The sequence below is a fragment of the Chrysemys picta genome, chromosome 2 (assembly GCF_011386835.1).
Source record: "Chrysemys picta bellii isolate R12L10 chromosome 2, ASM1138683v2, whole genome shotgun sequence".
Lineage (NCBI taxonomy): Eukaryota > Metazoa > Chordata > Testudines > Emydidae > Chrysemys > Chrysemys picta.
Window position 1 is genome coordinate 164,709,461 of NC_088792.1, and position 6,227 is coordinate 164,715,687.

Below are 6,227 nucleotides of genomic sequence, written 5' to 3' on the forward strand. Positions count from 1 at the left end.
AGTGTGATCACCTGTGTAATAAGTGATAGAAACTCCCCAAAAAATTCCTAAAAGCAGATCTTTGGTTAAAAAGTTGCCAGTGATGGAGAATCCACCATGACCCTTGGTGAATTGTTCTAATGGTTAATTACCATCCCTGTTAAAAATGTGTGCCTTATTTCTAGTCTGAATTTGTCTACAATCCAGTCATGGGATTATAAAAACAACAAAGAGTCTGGTGGCACCTTAAAGACTAACAGATAAGGTGCCACCAGACTCTTTGTTGTTTTTGTAGATACAGACTAACACGGCTACCCCCTGATACTTGACATCATGGGATTATGTTTATGCCTTTTTCTGCTAGATTGAAGAGCCCATTATCAAATGTTTGTTCCTTATGTAGGTACTTATAAACTGTGATCAAGTTGCCCCTTAACCTTCTCTTTGTTGAGCTAAATAGTTTCAGCTTCTTGATTCTGTCACATAAGGCGTGTTTTCTTATCCTTTAATTATTTTCGTGGGTCTTCTCTGAATCCTCTCCAATTTTATCAACATCCTTCAACTATGGACACAAGAATTTGACAGCTGTAGTCACACCAAACACAGTGCCAAATACAGAAGTAAAATAGCCTCTCTACTCCTACTGGAGATTCCCCTGTGTATTTATCCAAGGATCATACTAACTCTTTTAACCACAGTTGCCGTGGGAGCTTACGTTCGTTCAGCTGATTATCCACTACAACCTCCAAATCAATATTTCCCAGGCTAGAGTCCCCCAGCTTGTAAGTATGGCCTACATTCTTTGTTCCTAGATATATACATTTACATTTAGCTGTATTAAAACACACATTGCTTGCTTGCTCCCCGCTTACCAAATGATCCAGATTGCTCTGTCAGAATGACCTCTCCCCTTCGTTATTTACCATGCCCCCAGTTTCTGTGTCCTCTGCAAACTTTATCAGTGAGATGATTTTATGTTTTCTTCCAGGTCATTGATAAAAATGTTAAATAGCATAGGCCCAAGAGTCAATCCCTTTGGAATCCCACTGGAAGTACGCCTGCTTGATGATGATTCCCCATTTACAATTACATTTTGAGACTTATCAACCAGCTTTTAATCTATTTAATGTGTGCCATGTTAATTCTGTATCATTCTGTTTTTGATAAAATGTCATGCAATACAAGTCAACACCTTACAGAAATAAAAATATATTACATCAACAGAATTGCCTGTATCAACCAAATTTGTAATCTCATCAAAAAAGATATCAAGTTAGTTTGACAAGATCTATTTTCCATAAACCGGTGTTGGTTGGCATTAATTATATATTGCCCTCTTTTACTTCTGTATTAATCGAGTCTCATATCAGCCGCTCCATTATCTTTCCAGGCCAGGAGTGGATGTGAGTTGTCAGTATAGAGATGGTTGCCAAAGCTGGCTGCCTTAGTGAAACTTACAGCATTGCCTCTGCCCCTCGGCTGTCTCAGGATAATCCTCCAGTGAGTAACTTGTGAAACATAGGTTTCAGAGTAGCAGCCGTGTTAGTCTGTATCCGCAAAAAGAACAGGAGTACTTGTGGCACCTTAGAGACTAATAAATTTGTTGGTCTCTAAGGTGCCACAAGTACTCATGTTCTTTTTGTGAAACATAGAGTTGGAAATACATATGATGCCAAACCCTTTATCTGAGGCTTCCACCTGCTTTCTGTGATTTACATCTCTGTGGGGTTCCGTTGTATTTCTTTCCTGTGCCAAGTAGGTGGTGTCCTAACTCAAATAATGAACTTTTTTTTTTTTTTTTTTTACTGAATAGAACAGTGGTCCCCAACCTTTTTCGTCTGGCAGGTGCCAGATGATGAGCTACCGTGGACCGTGGCCGGCGGACGAGCATCCACTGAAATGCCGCCGAGAAGCGGCAACATCAATAGGCGTCGCCGCCAAAATGCCGCCGACAAGCAGCATCATCCAGAGGCGTCGCTGCCGCAATGCCGCCGATTTTTGGCAACATTTTGGCGGCGACGCCTCTGGATGACGCTGCTTGTTGGCGGCATTTCGGCGGATGCTTGTCCGCCGGCCAGTACGCGGGTGCAGATAGATGCCCCGGCGGGCGCCACGTTGGGGACCCCTGGAATAGAACATGGGACCAAAGTTACTGTCCTATACACACTGTTCATGTCTTGCACTGGAATGGTGTATTATGTTTTTGCATCTGGTGGAGGCTGATGGACTTGCACATGCCAAGAGAACTGAGGCCCAGCAGGTTTGGAGATGATTTTAGGGAAGATGGAAATGGACCTGTCTCCTCTTCTTTAAGAGTAATATTTATAAAAGGCAACTAGATAACTGTGGAGAAAGCTAGAACTTGTTCATAAATATCCTGTGCATTGCAGAGGGGACTGTAGGGGTACTTATACTGTGGGAATGGGGCTAACTTACATTGAGGTTAGTTTGAGGGGTTTACTCTGGATGACTTTCTCTACAGGAGCCTGTTTACAAGCAGGTGGCTGGAAAGACAGGGTTGCTTTCTACAGGGAATTCACTTCACCCAGGGCCAGAGTGGGAGGGATGGGCCTCTCTGAACACTCTAATCTCAGTATGCCAACTGTTCCATAGGCCTCTGTCTTTGGTGGAAGAGCATGGTGGTGGATCACCAGAGTTTTTTCAAAGCTGTGATATATCACTAACCAACAGAAATGTTTTCTAATGTACACACCTTGACCAAATAAGGAAAGCTGGCCTTGTGGGTAAGGCAGTCCTGGGGGAGCTGAGATCAGTCCCCAACTCTGCCACAGACTCCCTATCTGGCCTTGAGCAAATCACTTAATATCTTTGTCTCCGTTTATACTTCTGTAAAACAGGGATAATACTTACTTTCTCCTACCCTTGTCCCTCATCTATTTGGATCATAAACTTTTCTGGCAGGGACTGTCTCTATGTGAATGTACTGCACTTAGCACAATGAGACCCTGATCTTGGTTGGGGCATCTATGCATTGCTATAATGCAAATAAATAATGGTGTAAGTTTTATTGGCTGTCTTGGTATATGGTACCAGGGTTTAGCCTATGCTGTTTCCTGTCAAGGGATGTTCCCATCTGGATATAATTAAATTAATTAATAAATTATCTCAACCTCTTCAACATTTAAATGGTAGGTTGTGCTATAAATCAAAGGTCTGGTGCAGAGGAAGCCTGTGCTCCATCACATCAGATGACAATTGAAGGAAATGTTAATTTAAAAGATACTTTCTGACCAATAAAACAGGCTTCTTACAAGCTACTGCTGTTGTGGCTCAAGACTCAGCTTTGATGTCTGGGAAGGAATGTTTATCTTCTTTACTGTTAGCAGATTTTGTAACAGAGATCTATAAACTTGCACCCCCGCATCCAAGGAAAGAAAACTTCACTGCAGAGCCCTGCTAATCCTCTTGGGAACAGAATGCTTCTCTTTTTTTTTTTTTTGGTAGTAAGTCTGTTAAAGTATCTCTCTTTGATAAACACTGCTGTTTTGTTTCAATTAAATCTCTAAAATCTTCCATATTTTCACCACTGCAGGCTGAGAATCTTGCTAAAAATGCACTGAAACCTGAACAGGACATTGCAAACAACCCTGGTGCTCGAACCTGCTGTGCTGCTGAGTCAGCAACCTCTGCACTGAGGCATTGTCTCTACAGTCTGTGGTTTTCATTACCCAGTCTGAGAGGCTGCTGTCTTTTCACTTTTCATCTTCAAACTAGGAGGCCAAACGGCTCTGGTTAATTAAATTTAAAATGATTCCCGTTTGAACATGCCTGGGCAGCCCCAGTGGGATGCAGCCAAATTCCTCCCTTTGTTTGCCCTGAAACTATTATTTTTCAAATAGTAATACTGTATTTCTTGATTATCCAGAATAAGCCTCTCTGTGAGGAGAGGAAAATTGTGTGTATCTTAGGAATTTGGATGCATAAGGATCTAAAATCAAAATCTCTGACTCTGGCACATATGTTCAGCACAGGCTTAATGGCTGCTGGGGGCTATTATACCTTCTCAGTAGTAACTCTTATAAACTGTGCCAGCAAATTTCATTGAGAACTCCTTGACCCAGGGAAAAGTCAAGCAACCCTGTTTCTGGAAAAGGAGCTGCCCTTAACAGTTCTGGCATTAAGCACAGGTACAACAAAGGCCACTCCCAAATATTGCCTCTATATAAATCCATGGTATGCCCAGACCTTGAATACTGTGTGCAGAGGTGGCCGCCCCATCTCAAAAAAGATATATTGGAATTGGAAGAGGTTCAGAAAAGGGCAACAAAAATTATTAGGGATATAGAAGGGCTTCTGTATGAGGAGAGATTAAAAAGACTGGGACTTTTCAGCTTGGAAAAGAGGTGACTAAGGGAGGATATGATAGAAGTCTATAAAATCATGAGCGGTATAGAGAAAGTAAATAAGGAAGTGTTATTTAGTCCTCATAATACAAGAATGAGGGGCCACCAAATTAAATTAATAGGTAGCAGGTTTTAAACCAACACAAGAAAGTATTTTTTCATGCAATGCACTGTCAACCTCTGGAACTCCTTGCCAGAGGGTGTTGTGAAGGTCAGTACTATAACGGGGTTCAAAAGGGAGCTAGATAAATTCATGGAAGATAGGTCCATCAATGGCTATTAGCCAGGATGGGCAGGAATGGCGGCCCTAGCCTCTGTTTGCCAGTAGCTGGGATTGGGTGACAGGGCATGGATCACTTGATGATAACCTGTCCATTCCCTTTGGGGCACCTGCCATTGGCCACTGTCAGAGGATAGGATATTGGGCTTGATGGACCTTTGGTCTGACCCAGTATGGCCGTTCTTATGTTTACTCTATGCTGAATCCTATCTCTTCTCCCTATGCATCCTGCAGTCAGTGGGACTGGGAGCCCATCCTGGTGAAACATGACTAGAAAACACCCAGACATTACTCCAGAGGGCTTGCCACTCCAGAGGGCTTGCCACACCAGTGAGTACTGAGTAGCAGGACACAATACTAGTGAGAGGCAAATGCCATATGTCTATATAGCTCTTGACAGTGATAAGAAAAGTCTGTGCCCTGAAGGACTTATGAGCCAAGAGCTTGACCCTGTCAGTGTTGCTTGTGCTGAGTGGCATTTTACTCTGAGAGCAATCCCATTGATTTCTGTGGGATTGCTTGAGGAGTGTGATACTAATCAATGTGAGTAAGGGTGGCAGAACTGAGCGGTACGATAAGAAAAGCTGTAGACAAATTATGTATGTGCAAGAGGTAAGTGTGACATATAATGCATTGTGGATGGTTTAGATTACAGGTTTCTGTGTTGCAATGGCTTAAATGTCAGAGTGACATTTAGGAGTGAAAGGGGAGGGGTAAAAATTTGAATTTTTAGAAGGGTCTTCAGTGACCATCCTGAGTATATAGGGCAGGGAGGCTATTCCAGGCATCAAGGGTAACATACAAAAGGCTTAAATTTTTTTCTGCTGACAGCTCCATCATTACCTATTTGACCTTTTTCTTGTCTAAGTGTTCAGCTGTCTGTCAGAAGGAAAGCAAATGGAAGAGTAGCTGGTGTATTATCAAGAGTAGAATCATAGAAATGCAGTAGTGGAACGAATCTTGATAGGTCATCTAGTCCAGTCCCCTGCACTGAGGCAGGGTTAAGTATTATCTTGGCCATCCCTGACAGGTCTTTGTCTAACCTGTTTTTAAAAACCTCCAGTGATGGAGATTATACAACCTCTTTAGGTAATTTCTTCCAGTGCTTAATTATCCTACAGTCAGAAAGTTTTTCCTAATGTCTAACCTAAATCTCCCTTGCTGCAACTTAAACCCATTAGTGTATGCCTTGTCCTGTGTTTATTCATACATTTTGGACTTCAGCACTGTTATGAAGCAGTTGAGCTGAGCAACCCATGTAATTTGCTTTGCTGCTCATACCAGAGCCAATCTCAAACAGTTCAAGTTACCAAAGTAAACTGGGCCAGGACAGAGCTTATATTCATTGCATTGTTAGCTCATAGTATAACTGGCATTTGTCCCTAATGCCCTAAGCTCTAGCTCAAACTAAATGGTACTCAAGCTAGCTGGCCCATCTGGTGGGATAGGATGAAGCTTGAGTGCTGCTGGAGCTAGTAATGAAGTACAAATGCAGTAGCAACTCATCAGTTTTGCTAATCAAACCCCTGAGTGTACTAACTTCTTAAACCTCCAATGAAGGGGATTCCACAACCTCTTTAGTAACCTGTTCTAGTGCTTAACTA